We start from the raw sequence: 17,034 nt of genomic DNA, 5'->3' as shown, positions 1-17,034 counted from the left end.
AATATTAGCAGTGAATTATATTTAATTTTACCTTTTGTTCTGTATAAATGCTTGCAGAAGTGATAATTTGCTAAGACATCTCGAAAGCTTGCATCGAAGGGATTTGCTCACTCGAATTGTAATTGATGAGGCTCATTGTATAAGTCAGTGGGGGCATGACTTCAGACCAGATTATCAGGTTATAGAGCTATTGTACATATTAAGATGGTTGGAAAAATATTACCATTGTAAACGATAATGCTGATGTATTTCATGGTCATCTGATGCATATTTTTGCATTCTTATAGGGACTTGGTATCTTCAAGCAAATGTTTCCAAAAATACCTTTATTGGCTCTCACTGCAACTGCAACGGCGAGTGTAAAGGAGGATGTTGTACAAGCACTTGGGCTTGTAAATTGTGTGGTCTTTAAGCAAACATTTAACCGATCTAATTTGAGGTAACCCATACAATGTTGTGTGTTTGTTTTCCATTTCATATGTTTATTGAGTATAAATGATAAATGGTTTATGTTTTGTAGGTATTCTGTTATGCCAAAGACAAAAAAATGTATTGAGGACATAGACAAATTTGTCAGAGAGAACCACCGTGATGAATGTGGAATAATTTATTGTCTATCTCGGATGGATTGTGAAAAGCTTTCAGAAAGGTTACAGGTAAATGTCAATTTTTTTGAAAAGGCATGGATTTATTTAAATTGGCAAATAATCAGTTATTTTAGTATTAGTATATCTGTTGGTTATTATGTTCATCTCATCTAGAATAAGTATTTGCAAGGTATTGATTTCTTATTCTTTAACCCATGGCATGAATGTGGGAATACAAGTTCTTAGAATTTGTTCTTTCTTATAGTTTTGAGTTGACAAATAAAGAAGCAAAATTTTGACAATAGGGATGGAAACTCATGTTTGCTAACTAGTTGCACTCTCTAGGTAGTGCTACAAATTCTGGATATCCATATAAAAAACACATGTAAAAAAGTTAGTTTTTAGCGGTTGCAAATAAAGAAGCAATGTTAAGGCAAAATAAAGTGGAAACATACGGGTGGTATGTTATGTCTTTTCTGTTTGATTCATAAATTTTGCATTTTATAAATATAAAATTGAAGGCCAATAATTTGGCAGACAACTAGGAATTCTTTTTGTTACCTAAGCATGCGTTCATCCTGGCTTTTGTTAGTGATAATATTCATTCGGCGTTAGGTGTTTGGGATCTAATGTCATGTTATGCAAACATTTAAAGTTAATGTAAAGCTAGTTAGAAAATTTGGTAGTTGTTAGGTTGTAAGTTAGGACCATTGTTTCGAGACCTAGTGGTTTTGAGCTAGACTCATAGGTCATACTTGGCTTGTCAGAAAAAGTTTGACTTGGTAGTACTTGTGGGTCACAGCTGTTGGTTTGTTTTTAAAATTCAAAATTTAAGCAAGCTTTTGGTCATTTTCTCCATTTATGTTAAGATTTTTTCTGTATTATATTTCTATATATATTCTTTTTATTATTTGTGTTTTTCTCGAGTTTTACTTGAGAGGAGTTGCAATCTAGAGTCTAGACTCTTTTGCAGCATTGGAGTTTGTTGAGTTGAGTTGAACTCTTGACTCTTTTGCCGAGCTGAGACTGCTAACAAAGTAGGAAACTACCATTGCATTAAGCAGTAGTATTTGACACGTTGTCTTCTTTATGCATCTGTTACACATTTTAATAGAATTACTAATCGAGTATTGCATTTCGTTCCTCCAATATTCTGCCTTATATTATGAATTAACAAGGTATTATAGATATGTTCGAGGGAATCAAATAAATAGCTAGTAAGCTGGAAGAAAAATTAAGTTTGGGTGGCAGCAGTTTTTGATGGGCCGCATAATATTCATGAGAACGTCCTTGCTCCTCTCTTAGTTTGGAGGGATCATAAAGTTGAGAAATAAGGTTGAAGTGTTGTCTGCTTCCTATCAAAATATGTTAATGGTGGTTTCTGAAAGTGAATGGGAAGAGGTATGCTGTATAGTTACTTGTTAACTGAATTAGCTGTTGGAGCTGAATGGTTTAGATACAGCAAGATTCCATAAGATCAGTTCTATTCCAGGTGCATCTAGAGATTCACAGTGATGAAAGCCTATTTGAGAGTCAGTTTCAGCAGATAAAGAACCTGCCATTTTTAGCAGTTTGCTTTCTTAGGAGTTAGAGATGTGGGACCTGCATGTTAAGAATGTTTACGTATTTTTGGTCGTTGCAAAGTCATGAAGCCGATGAGTTTGTTTCAAGCGACATGTAAGCAGTTTTGCAACACCAACTATTTTTAACAGGTTTCTTTTCAGGGTTGCATGTTGTTTCTGAGCACATATTTCAATTCCTTCTAAAAAATCGAGTCTAATGAGTCTGTTTTAATCCACATGCTCAATGTTGTTAGCAACTTAGCACTGTCTATTTTTAGACTTGCTATATTTGACTACTAGCAATGTTATTATCACTGTTTATTTTTAGACTTGATGTTACCTTCATTTTCATTCTTCCCTGCTCTTTCTTCTTTTTTGCATTTTCACAGTTAGTCTATTTTTTGGGTATGTCTATAATTAGTAGTTTCTATATGTGGCAGGTAGTACAGATTGTAATGTCATGGTTCCAAGCATGCAGCGGTGGGGTTGTTCACAGTTCTGTTGGGTGAATAGTGATATGTCTAGAGTGGTTTTGAGAAAAGGGCAAATACTTTTCCAATGTGATAGGTGGCAATTCATAGGTTTCTAGTTTGTGTAAAGATTGGGATAATTTCATTAAGTCTTAGGGAGGGATAATTTCATGAAGTCTCATTCCCTATGTCAACCGCCTTGTCATAACTGATGGGTTTGGTGGTTTGAGAGACCCAAAATGGATTGGCCATATAGGATTCTAATTTTTCCTTTTTTTATCCTAATTCACCTTCCTATACAAAGCTATCGTCATTGCTAATGCGTCAAATTTATACACCTAGTTCGAACCACTATACACATAGCTATGTTAATTATAGTTAAAATTATTGTTGCTGGTTGACCATGAATTTCCTTGTATCTACAATTGGTATATTTGCGAAGCTTGTCAAGCAAAGGGGTCCTATGCTCAGTTATTGCTAAAATTGGTCAATTAGAAAAGCTGATTGGAGTTACTTCTGTTGTAGTTGGATTAAATGCTAATTCAGTCCAGTCTTAAAGCAAGATTCGTCTATTGGTTTGTCAAAGAAAAGAAGTAATTTGCTAGCTTATCCTGTTCAAAGTCCTTTCTAAATTTTTCCAAGCAGAAAAGTGTTCGAAAGGGAATTGCTTTTGCTAATAGACTTGTTTGCTATCTAATATTGCTGCCTATGCTGTGGTCAACTTCTTCCTTTTGTAGCTGAAGGTTCTCGGAATGTTTTCCCTTATCCAATATTAGTTTCAGAATTGAGTCCAAAATGGCCTAATTTGACTTTTTCCCCTTGCATGAGAAAAAGAACCATCAAGTTGTTTAGCTCAGCTTGCTTTGTTATCCAAAACTGCAGCTATCCTGTTATTACCAAAACCCATGCCTTGGTTCGCAATGATGTTCAAGTAAGCACAATCTTATAAGTGATCACTTGCCAGTTGAAAGGTTTCTTTGGTATGACTCACTTCCCCTCATAAATGTACATGCAGTTTATTTGTGAATACGAAAATGGTGATTACAGTAGTATTGTAGAGATACATGTAAACATTTTGATATGATCAGCTGATGCGAGTATGTTAAAACCATCGGAGGAGCAGCCAGATCAGTTTTTTACCCAGGTAGATTGGATGGTATGCTAATGAAACAGGAGGCTGAGGAAGGAGGTGATGTACTTGACAAATGCAATAAGTTGTTTTGGTTGAATGGAGGACAACGAAGAATCATTGTTTATTGAGTGTTCTTGATGGGAGAATTTGTGGGTGTCAGAGATCATTATTGATTGTTTGCCATATATCTTTTCTGTACAAGGATTGGTTTGAGTTTGGCATTGGGAAATGATAAAGATTAACTTTTGTTTATAGAACCTAATATAAAGGATGGACTTGAGTGTACTTGAAGGCCTTGCAAGGTAAGTGGATAGACTGCTGTGGAGGCGGAACACTGTACAGCCAATGGAGTTGTATGAGAGGGCTTGCTGAAATTTCCTTGGATCATGGCATATGAGATAAGGGAGACCTAGCTGGACCCTTGTAACATGCTAAATTTTCCAAGCAGAAAAGGTCGGTTCGATCTCATTGTTGTAATTAGCAGTTGATAAAGCTCAAAAGGCCTGATTTGAGCTACAATTTTTCAACCCTGGCATGAAGAAGTTAAAAAGGGAGATTGCTGTTTCTAAAATGTCTAATGAGAAAGCTTAAGTGTGCTTCTTGTTTAAGATTAACCTTTGCTGAGTTGGTCCCACCTGCCCCTAATCTGAATGCTGTAGTATTAGCTAGCACACATGGCGGTTGGAATCCTTATTACCCAAGGGAAAGTCACTGTAAGGAGGCTTTTATGCAAGTTTGGTCTGAAAAATGGAAAAACAGCTTCTTTTGCCAAGAAAAATCTATCTAAACAACAAGGCAATTGTTCAAAGGTAACTTCTTCAGTCAGCAACGGGTTGATGTATTTTTGTGAGTGAAGTTAAAAAGCATGCTTTTGACATAAGAAAAGGCATTCAAAGCACCAAACCAACACACTTGGTATCCATGCAGATTTTGTGAAAATTGGCATTCTTTCTTTCCTATTTTTTAAGTCTGCGAGGGTGAGTTAGACCTGGAGGAATTGGGCATCTATATAAGTGAATTGATATGAGTTTGGGGGCATAGTCAGTAAAGAGCAGATTGTAGCAGCAGAAGACCACCTCAATATTCCACCTTCGAAACCTTCACACCACTACCATCACTGCATTCAAGGAGACCTATGCCAGCCTGTCACTTGTCATTAATTATGATGCCATCAGATCCTTGGGGTATACCACCTTTGATTTAGTTCAATTATGCTTTGTCTTTAGCTTCTGGAATCTATTGGTTTAATAGCATTGCAGTGTTAAGGCTTGTTAACGTGCACCTGCTTTGATTTATGTTCACCTAAGGTGCACATCACCCTCAAGTATTTCTTATTAACTTCTTGTTACAACTATCTTAAGAATGTAATCTGAATCACTCTCAATTTCATTATAATTTTATCCTTGCTCTTGCCTGTTTACAGACAGCTCAAGAGTGAGTCTTTTGCATGTTAATCATCTTGGATTCTTTGCATATTCATTGGTTGTAATGTTTCTTTCTGACCTTTAAAAATAAAAAGAGGTTGAGTCATAGCCTAGTTAGATCCCATGGGCTATTGATAGGGGAAATAGAGGGGTCACCATAATAAGATAAATAATAATTAAATAAAAGGGTTAAAAAGTCACGTTTGGGAAAATAAGTGAGCCGTGGTATTACCCATGGTTTTTGGAGGAGGAGATTATTATTAAAAGGGAGAAGGATATTGAACACAAACAAGAGAAGAGTTATTGGGAAAATTGTCAAGGAGATCAAGGAGTTGTTGAGATAGTTGGCTTCGACCTTGGAAGGCATGCCCTAGCCAATTATTCATAGTTGCATATTGATTCTATGGGAGAAAAATTGGTGACATATTGAGCGGGTGAGAATCAACATCGAGAAGTTCAATATCATGGGTTGAGTTTTACACATAACAATGTATTCTTGAAGGCTGAGATTTCTACCTATAAAGGAAACCGACCTGCTTTCACTCAAGGGCGAAATTGAGACTTGTGAGGGAGTTGATGCCAAGCTGAAACAAGTGTCTCAAAAGAGCCATATTGTTGACTATTTGATGATCGAGTTTAATTGCATGAGCAAGGGCCAAGTTCAATGATGTTTGCAAAGGCCAAGCCTATTATTTGACAGGGACCAGATTCTTCATATAGTGGGGCCGAGATCGCTTTATCTTGAATACCAAATTTATCCATTTATATGGGCTATATTTATTATGTTTGTTGAGACCGAGCTTGGGAAATTGTAAGAATGAGCTCATGGGTTTGCACTAAGCCAATTGTCACCTTCATGTTGGGTCGAACTGCTCAATTTTGAAGCAAATCTACGGTTTGGGAAATTGAAGTGCAGTGGACCAACAATGTCCAAGGCGGATTAGCCATTTATGGAGTTAAACAAGTAAAATCGAAATTAAGAGCCGTTGGCGTGAATTCTCATTTTTCTAGAAGCGTAGCTCATTAACTGTTGGGGCACAAATACTCCTACTTAAGAGCCTATTTATCAGATGGATTGAGGTCGAAATTTCCTGAGATTGTTGGTGGACGAAATTGTTGGGCCAAGGGAAGCATAATCAAAGGTTGAGATGCTCTTTGAACTTGACACATTTCAAACCTCTATCTAGGTTCATCATCAGGACAATGAGTTTAATTTTATGAAGTGTGCTTAGTTTATTTTATAGGGATTTACCAATTCAATGGTTTGTGCCTATCTCTATTTGTGCGTTACTCTTGAGCATTGCTACATGTTGCTCATTTTTGCTAGTTTCTAGAGCATTAGGCGGGCGGTGCTTATTTCACTATGTGCAAGGAATCACTTGTTGGCTATATTGCCCCATTTGTGAACTCCAAACAATCAAAATTCTTTGAAGTGAGGTTGTGGTACCCAACTCATAGAGTTGTTCTAGAAAGGTGGGAGCAATGCCATAGTTTGCCTTCTTGTCCTTCTCCATGGTCCTTAAAAGATAATTTCCCAATTTTGGCCCTTGCTATCTTGAAGAATCAAAATTCCCTTGAGGACATTTCTCAAACTAATCATGATGGGGTCTAATGCCCTAGATATCGATATAGCTAAAGATGGATGGAGGTTGGTGCCTAATAAAAAAATACTTCTCCTTTAGATGTAATATTTGAATTCATGGATATGTACATTTTCTTCTTTTGGAGCCCTAATGGCATGGTACTACATTGGTTATGGTTTTATGTTGTTTGTCTCTTGTGAGTAATAACTTTGATGTTGTATGTGCAAGTGGCAATTTTGATAGGCCAAACATTATTAGCTTGTGATAGTTGCTATACAACCATCTTTTTTTGTAAAACCAATGCTATATTAAGAGTCTTATCATTAATAAATGAATAATGGTATCAATTATATTGATATATTAGCACTAAATAATCGATAATGAGATTGTTGATATTAATAATATTTTAAAACTTATTGTAATGTCTAAATGATATCATGGATAATATATATCACAGGTGAAGTATTTATTAGTTTTCATACATTGTTATATAAGGTAAGGGCGTGTACATAAAAGGTAGTATACCTTTGTGGCATTGTAATACTTGGTCACACTTTCCATTCCCTCGCTTTTATGGCCATTTTGTTACATGTGTGGTATCTTTTCCCAACTTGAAGACAATTGTGCACATTTTTGAAAGGGATAACAAAGAGGAGGCGTGTGTCCATACAGTGGTGTATGTGCTTGTATACATATGTATATTTTCGTATTAAACATTTTGTTTTGGATTATAGGTGTTGTTTATAGATAATTTCATATTGAAAATAATATAATGGAAATTAGTTAAATCATTTTCATCTTCAAGAAAACATAGGAAATTATTTAAGAGATGTTAGCTCTTACAACCATGTTTAGCACCCACTAAAGTGTAAAGCCTTAATCGCCAAGGTGTTAGTTTTGTGCAATTTAGGATGGATACACACTTTTGCCTCAATAACTCTTCCTCTATCTTTTGGTTGGTTCTTCTCCAACACAATGGGGGATTCCCTACATATAGGATTATCAAGGCTTTGGAGTGGGGTTTCAAGTTGAAAAATGAAGAGTAAACCTTATTAAAACAAAATGATTGTAGTAATAGTATGTGGTGGCAGAAATGAAAAAGAGGGTACTGTAAAGGAAACGAGGGGAACAAGGAAATGGGTCAATGTAAGACTAGTGCTTATTAATCGAATGACTAATGTAGTCATAAAACATTGAATGAATGAAAGAATTGGTGTGTTACAATCAACTACTTTAAGGTAGGCTATATGGTTGAAAGGGTTAGTTTAGCACATTCAACGTCTTTGATGAAAGGACATATTTGATGCATTTATTAGTCCCACAAAGGCAACATGAATCTTCTACCATAACACCATCACAAGAGAAGGGGACATAAAGAAGTGCTAACTGACCCTATCATCAAGTGTGTCCTCCATCATAAATCCAACACAAGAGGTCCATCCAAGACACACCATCCTAGTGTAATGTCCCAAGGGGGTTTTTGTTGCCCTAGGATTGCAATATCACAAGATAATCTCTGTTGATTATAACAATATTCCAAACAGAGATGATATACAACATAGTACATACAATGACATAACCAAGCAGTGGTTTTCACAATACAACAGTAGTTCACCACTCTTTCAATTCTAACAGTTACCCTTAGGGCTATTGCACCAATAGTTTAGATTTCCTATCATTTGCAACAATGATATTATTGAAAGCACAAGTAGAACATTCCACTAAGAGTTCATGCAAAGGATCTAGTTTACAAATCCAATATATCCTGTAGTTTAAATTTCTTAATTTAATACTAATGTATCAGTTAGCCCTTGCTGCCTTATTCTATTGCCCTGACTTGTTAAATGAATGCAATCCCTTGCAATATCTCCAAGAGGTCTTTGTTGCCCTACTCTGGCCACACTTCTGCACTAGCTAGGTTCCTAGGTGAATTATTAATTGGACTGCTACCACAGGTAAGTTTCCACAACTGGATTGTGGTTTGCTTCCCTAAGGCCATAATTCAGCCTTGTGGCCTTGTGACCTTGCAACTCTGGCCCCGCGAACTTGTGGCCTTGTGGACCCATAATTGCCTTTTTCTTCGAGGATGGATACAGATAAACAAACGAGGGTTTTGTGCCCTAATTGTTAAAGGCCAAATCTCAAATGAACCCTCTACCTATGGAGTAAGGCCTTGGCTACCCTCTATTAGACCTTGGTGTCTCAGAGGAGACCTCCCATTACCTTGATTTCCCTCAATCAATAGTTCGCAGGTTAGATGAACCACAAGAATCCACAGAGAGTTTTGTTGCCTCAGAATCAGACCTTTGGTGACCAAACAAACCACATAAATGAACTTTGTTGCTCTAGTGCCCTTTGACCAAGAAAAACAATAGAGAAATCTCTTCTTTGCTTGCTAAACCATACAAGAGATGCCTCATGACAAGGTTGTAACGAAAATGAGAAAAGAGAGGAGATGAGCCAGGGTGGAATCTCTCACCATTGAAACTAATCAAAGAGAGAGGATTAGCTAGGGTGGGATCATGTCCATCGATACTAATCAAGAGAAGAAAGGGGGTCATAAAACTCACAAAGCCTCAACTCAAAGGAAAAGGAGATATTCCAACCCAATTCAATGATGAAAAATGATTCCATCTCTCCTTTTTTAATGGATTCCTCATGGGGGCATCTCTTCTTGAATCTAATGTGAGGAGTTACAAGTGTAGCCCCCAATTCCAGCTTTTGCCCTTGCTTTCTTGAAATTTACCCAATGTTGCTTCGAAACATTGGATAATGGGTTTCCCCCTTTATCAATGTCTATATATTGTGGGGTTGGATAGGCTACTTCGTCCTCCCTTGGGTAATTAATCCATCGGGAACATTACACCTAGTGAGACAAACATCATATATCAACACACCAAGTCAATAGGAAACAACAACAACATCATGAAACACCTACCTCCTAACACAATCATCTAATCGCTTGGAAGGTTGGAACCAATGTCGCACGAAGCCGAGACGTTTTTTGGAAGCGAAGCATCATAAGCGTTATTTTCCAAAAATCTAGGAAGCAAAGTGTCTCAAAAGCGTCTACTATATATATTATATTTTTTTGCATTTATATTCAATAAAAAAAGAAAATCCAAAATACCAAAATAGTTGTAGAAGATATGAAAGCATGCTTATTTTTACATAAATTAGGATAGATATGACATCCATTTTATATCAATGATGAATTATTCGAGCATCAACCATCTAGATTATAGCAATTAAAAACATACATCAATTTTTTAAGCATATGATAAAACATAAAACATTTAGAAGATAAAATCATCAAGCATTCAAGTAACTTATCTAGCAAGTGAGCAACTGTCAATATAAGTCTTGTCCAATTTCAAATAATATTGTTTACAAAATAGGCCACTTGGCCACCACCAAGACTCAAGTATACACTTATCTAGGATTCAGGAAGAGTAAGACATAAAAGTTCAAATTCACAAGAAGACTACAAGTCTAATCTATGATAAAAGTACTAAACTGTGAATATATCTACTAATTTCTCCTTTCCAACATGAATAGTACCTGAGCCTTCACGTTGTGGTAATGAAGAAGATGGTGGTTGTGTAAGTTGTGGTAGTGGAATTGATGAAGATGAAGCCCTTGTTGTTGGTATTGAAGCATGGAAGTTGATAACCATGGGACCGTATGTGGGTGGCATCTCAACTCGATTATCATCATTTTGGATAAGAGCATCCTCCAATTGCTCTAATCGCAACACTCCATCCTCTAAATTGACCTCTAGCTTTTTGTCCCAAAGCTTAAGGTCTTTATTAGTGTTTGCATCGTCACACTAATGGGACAACAATCACAAGTTGTAATGAACATAAACCGATCTCTTTGCCCAGTCTAAATTTAAGTTGTTCCTTTTAATACTGTTGATGAAAGATTAAGATCTCCAACACCTCCTTGCAGAAGAGGTGTTTACCACGTGTGATAGCACCCACAATGCCAAAGTTTGTAGAAGGGGAGTTGCACCTCCCTGTATGTTCCACCATTCAAGAGAAGCTAAATTCTCTCCATCTCTAATTGCATGATTGCTCCCAAATGGACCAGTGCAAAGCGTATAGTTGCTCAAATGTTTTTGTAGCATGGCAGACTCCACATTAGGGAATAATTTATCCAATGCTTTCATATAACCAGATAGAACCTATGGATCTAGGTGTGGTTTTGTCCTTCTCCCTCCCTGCCTCAAGGTGCTGGTGTTGAAATCCATGATGGATGATAGTATTTAGGTTTCAGAACATATGCTAAGGCATGCAATGGAGTGTTTAGTATTTCCAATCGTTTTTCCACCTTTGCATGAATATAATTGTACAAGGTGATATTCTAGGCTCAACAATGTCTTTAATTTGCCACGACATGTTATCCATTCGTTCATACACCTCCCCAATTATTGGTTGATCTGAATTTGCAAACTTGATCATGTAATAAATTAGTTTGGTGAATTGCAAAACATATTTAATCTGTGACCAGAAGTAACTGTCAAGAATAGTTTCCTTGACTACATTAGCACCATCTTTTATTAGTGTTAATGTCATCCCATAATTCAAAGGTCACCATATTAATTAAAGCTTGTGTAACCTTCACTAGACGCCTAAAGTTGAGGGAATAACTTCCAAATCTTGTTTTTGAATGTTTATAGAACTACCTGGAGCAAGTGCGATAAAGTAGTTTACGCTTGTATGCCCTTGATAAATTCAACGAGTTTCTTCCCTTTCTTGTAAAGCTCATTAACCCATCCACCTTATTTATGCTTCACAATATCAATGCATCAGAAGGTTCATTGTGTGCACCAAGCACATGTACCAAAAATGTGTGGATGGGTATGTTCAATAATTTTTCTTGCTGCCTTACAATTTGTTGCATTATCAATGATCACTTGAACCACATTATTAGGACCAACATCTTTGATTGATTTCAAAAGGAGATCTGCAATGTTTTGGAAAGTTGCACTGATGGAGGAGTCATGACTTGCAAGAAACACTGCACTGCAAGTAGAAACATGAAGAACATTTATCAAATGTTGGTTTCTAACATTTGCCCACCCATTTGATACAATGGATACCCCACAATCCACTCGCTCATTTGTAAAACGTGTCAAAGCTTTTTGAACCTTTGCCTTTTATTTTTCTTATAACACAGTTCTAGTTTTCTCATAGTTGTGGCTCTTGTATCTTTTTGGGGCTTCATTGATTCCCTTAACCATCATGCCAATAGGGAGAGCGAAGCACATTGAATGGTACACGAGAAGCACAAAGAAACTAGAGCACCTTTTCATCCACATCATCCCTGTCGACAATATTTAGGAAATAGCCTATTGTTCTACTTCTAGAGGTTGTAGAAGTACCATGAGGAGATGAGCTACCAAATCTAGAGGTTGCACTTGATTTAGAATGAGTTTTTTGTTTCTTGTTTTGTTTTGTTTTTTTTTTTTGTTTTTTGTTTTTGTTTTTTTTGCTTTCTCTGTTGTGCAACCTCGTCTATTTGGATATATTTTCTTCTTTGTTCCATTGAAACCTTAGAGCAAATTGTTATCTCCATGAGACCATATTTTTCATCATTGCCCGTCACCCCAGAAAGATTCCTCCTCAGATGGGTATATGAACCACTGTATGGTTTTCCTCCATGACAACAATGAGGGAACACAAACTTGTAGCTTCCACCACCTTTCCCCCCTCAAGTTTGGTCATGTAATTCCACAAAGGGTGTCAATGCTTTTGCCCCTTGCATTTCAGTGTCCTCTTCAGCCCCTTCCTCCTCATCATACATTGGATCACTCAAAAGTCAGTTGCCTTGAGCACTGCTGAGGCTGAATACATATGCTTAGAGCAATTTTACTTCAATTTCTTTATTAGCCAAATATCAATATCCAGTTTAGCAATCACATCATCATGATAGTAAAATGCAGATAGAACATAAACAATAACAATAGAAGACAATCCAAGACAAGAGGACACAAGATATGGCACTAAGCAGGGACAAACTCCAATGAGGGGAAACCCTTGATCAATTCTTCTTATAATTCTTCAAAAGTTCAGCACAAAGAGAGAGAGAGAGAGTAAGTGATCAATTATAGCGAAAATCTGACCAGTCAAATAGCAGAAACAAAAAGCCCTAACCAGAAAGTCAATGTTGGTCAACATGGCATAATCATTCCTCAATCAGCTCGGTCAAACCTAGTCAACTGTGGCCTCCAACAACAAGTCTAATCAGCCCAAAAACAGTCTGAAAAGGTCCAGTCAAAACTAGTCAACAAAAGTCAACGATGCAGCCAACCCTATCACAGTCAATGTTGGTCAAACAGAGGTCAAATGCCTTGGATTTTGTGCCCAAAATTGTGGCCTTCTCAAATAGAATTCCTCCACCCAAAAATGCACTCAAAACAGGTCAACGATTGGTCAACGCGATAAAAAACAACCTCTACAATTTCCATCAAATCTAGTCAACGGCTAGAGCAGAAAACCCTTGCTTTTCTTTGCACGTGTGGAGAGTAGCCAATCAATGAACGAGAGAGAAGAAGTGAGTGAGTGAAGTGTGTTCAAATGAGGATGAGGCACCATGTATTTATATGAAAACGTTGAGGATGAATAGACGTGACTGTTGGGCTTTTGAGGCTACATGAGTTTGCTGGGCGACCTTGACAATTTGTCCATAATCAAAATAAATTCATAATTTCATTTGTACATGTCAGAATGGGATGATCTTTAGATCAATCCTACACCTCTGGGAGAGAGGAATCCAAGAAAAATATGAGCTGCCCAATGTGAAGTTTGGCTCTAGTTGCCAAAATTAACACTCCCTCTCAACTAGGGAGAACTTCACCTACCAAACTATCTAACAATCTGTACCATCAATGTCTCTGCTATGCTCTACTTTTCCCTGCTCTGCTGAACTATGAAGAGAGAGGAAATGATCGAGAATGTATCATAATGTTCGCCACTGACTGGAAGTCAGTCTCCAATAATAGAGAGTGTGTCATACCACTCTTAATCGACTTGAAGTCAGTTTCCATTGATCCCAGATCAATATCAACATCCTAGCATAGGGAGTACGGTAGTACACGATGCGTCCATCGGTAGTACTATGGTCCCTATCCTCACTACCCTACTCATTGGCGAGATGAGAGGTACTTCCCATGAGTCCCAGACTGCATGGGTAGGATGTGCCGACAGTAGAAGGTGAACCACTCATACTGCTCATATACCATAGGAGAGGGTGAAGCACTCAACCTATGCATATGTCATCATGGGGTATCACAAGGGAAGGTGAACCACTCACCCTGTACATTGTGCACCACTAGGGGAAGGTGAACCACTCACCCTATGGTCACTCATCCTTCCAAGAAGTATCCCAAGTCCCTTGGAGCTCCCAGATCTGAACATCCATCTCATACTTGGCCCTCATAAGAGGGTATCTCCACGACTCCAAGTTGTTCATGGAAGGTTAAGAATTTGACCTTCCCCAGGGGCTTCATAAGAATATCGGCGACCTGATCGTCAATCCCAATGTGTTGGAGCCTTATTGCTCCCCGTTGTACTATATCCCATATAAAGTGGTACTTGATATCAATATGCTTGGAGCGGTCATGAAATACGATATTTTCCAAAAGATGAATCCCACTCTGGTTGTCACAAAAGATCACGGTGGTATCCAACACATGTCCAAACAGCTCACTAAAGAGCTTCCTCAACCAAATAGCTTCACAGGAGGCCAAACTAGCAGCAATGTATTCAGCCTCAGCGGTGCTCAAGGCAACTGACTTCTGCTTCCTACTCATCCATGATATCGAAGCAGAACCTAGAGAGAAGCAACATCCATATGTGCTTTTACGATCCACCACACTGCCAGCCCAGTCTGCATCAGAGTAACCATGGAGCCTCACATTCCTGACAGTGTATCTCAGTCCATAAGTGATTGTGCCTCGAAGATATCTCAAGAGATTCTTAGCAACAATCCAATGTATGTGATGAGGCTTGACCATAAACTGGCTCAATGTATTCACTGCAAAACATATGTCTAGACGGGAGTTCACCAAGAACATCAGGGTTCCCACGAGTTGACGATACTCAGAAGGATTTCCCAAATTGGGCCCAACACACTTCTGCATAAGTTCTTGAAGTTAAGCTCCATCGAAGTAGTCGCGGACTTGCAGTCCACCATCCTAAATCTTTCAAGTATCGTCACAATATATTTTCCGTGAGAAAGGAAAATCTCGCCTGGCTTTTGCCAGTGCTCCTACCCTAAGAAGTGCTGCATCAGTCCTAGGTCCTTCATCTCGAATTCGGAAGCCAACTCCCTCTTACATTGATGAATAAGAGGGTCTGCATTTGTCAGAAGGAGATCGTCCACATAGAGTACCAAGATGAGAGGTCTGTCATTCTCAACCTTAAAGTAAAGGTTCATATCAACTTCACTTCTTGTAAATCCTAGCTTCATTAGATGGCAATTGATCCTCTGATACCAAGCTTGGGGTGCTTGCTTCAACCCATAGAGGGATTTCTTCAACCTGCATACATATGTCTGACGATCTTGTACTTCGTAACCCTCAGGTTGTTCTATATAGATTTCCTCCTAAAGTTAGCCATGCAAGAAGACAGCCTTGACATCCATCTGGTGAAGATTCCATCCTTGCGAGGCAGCAAGGGCTATAATTGAATAGATGGTGGTGTAGCGAGCAACCGGTGCAAATATCTCATCATAATCTACACCTTCCTTTTGAGAGAAGCCTCCAACAACGAATCTAGCCTTGAATTTTTCAACACTTTTATCAGCTCCATGCTTGATCTTGTAGAGCCATTTCGAGGTGGCAACGGATTTGTCCTTGGGTCTAGGGACCACATTCTAGACATCATTCTTCATAATCGACCCATACTCTTCGTTCATTTCATCCTTCCAAACTTGGTGTTTGGCAGCTTCTTCGAATGTGCAAGGCTCAGATTGAACAATGGTGCTCATTGCAGTTAAGTACCCTTGGTACCTATTCGACTTCTTGCTTTCACGAGATGTCCCCGTAGGTGCAACATGTCTCTTGGCATCTTCGAGAGTCTCCGCCATGAGGGTCTCCTTTTTGACGAGGAGGGCTCATGAGGGGGTGGATCAATGGGATCCATTGGTCCTTCAACATCAGGCATTTGTTCATCCTGCAGTTCTCCCTGCTTTCTGGAATTTGCATCTTTGTCCTTCCTTGGAAGAGGAAGGTTACTAATCTTACCAAGGGAAACATCCTCATTGAAAGTGACATCATGACTTATCTACACTTCTCTTTGACCAACCACATAGATTCTATATGCCTTAGAAGTTTCACTGTAGCCCACACATATTCCTTTCTTCCCAGAAGCATCTACATGAAAATATACAAGGCTACCAAAAATTCTAAAGTGAGAAACATCTAGTTTCTTACTGGTGAAATTTTTTTCAGGAGTTTTGGAGTCCAACGCTTGATGAGGGCATCTATTTTGAACATACACGACGGTGTTTGCATCTTCGGCCCATAAGAGCTTCAAAAGGCTTCGATCATGAAGCATGGCATGAGTGGCTTCTATGATAGAACGATTCTTCCTTTCAGGAACGCTATTTTGCTCAGGAGTATATGCGGTAGTAGTCTCCCTCTTAATGCTAACTTCTCTACAGTAATCTTCGAACTCATTTGATTTGTATTCGGTTCAATTATTGGTCCTCGATATTTTGATCTTCTTCCTGGTTTGATTTTCGACCAAAGCTTTGAAAGAGCGGAACCATGAGAATACTTTGTCCTTCTTCTTCAAGAAATATATCCAGGTCTTGCGAGAGAAATCATCCATAAAGATGGCATAATATAAATATCCTCCCAATGAGTTCATGGGCATTGCACCAGATAGATCATAATGAATCAAATGAAATATGTGAGTAGTCTTGCTATCACTTGAGCGGAATGGTCTCCCTGTATGCTTTCCTTCGGCACACCCCTGACAAACACCTTCGTGTTCTACTTTAAATTTGGGCATACCTATCTCCATCTTCCTCTTATCGGGAGGAGCCTTATAATGTAGATGAGCAAACCTTCGGTACGATAATTCGGATTGAAGTGATGTGTAGCAAGACATAGCTCCCAATGGGCTTTCCCTAACTTGATATAGGCTATCAACCTTGAATCCAAGTGTAAATGCATCTTTGAAATTTTTATTCCACAGACGTACCTTTCCATCAATGAATGCCACCTTGAATCCTTTGCCCTCCATTGCCGAGATAGATACCAGGT

The 17,034-nt window shown here is 38.2% G+C and overlaps 1 pseudogene across 1 annotated transcript in view; it reads left to right on the top strand.

Annotated features, from left to right (window-relative positions):
• Window positions 1-17,034, top strand: part of LOC149180408 (ATP-dependent DNA helicase Q-like 4A) — a 280,436-nt pseudogene that overhangs the window by 208,920 nt on the left and 54,482 nt on the right. The window contains exons 12-14 of the transcript XR_016256925.1: window positions 58-178; window positions 288-439; window positions 521-656. The product of XR_016256925.1 is annotated as an ATP-dependent DNA helicase Q-like 4A (transcript). The remainder of the gene's footprint in view (window positions 1-57; window positions 179-287; window positions 440-520; window positions 657-17,034) is intronic.

This window comes from Pinus tabuliformis, chromosome 3_2 (assembly GCF_031772625.1).
Source record: "Pinus tabuliformis cultivar Carrire ecotype Pingquan chromosome 3_2, CPIR1, whole genome shotgun sequence".
Taxonomy (NCBI): Eukaryota; Viridiplantae; Streptophyta; class Pinopsida; order Pinales; family Pinaceae; genus Pinus; species Pinus tabuliformis.
This window is presented reverse-complemented; position numbering and strand designations above follow the sequence as displayed.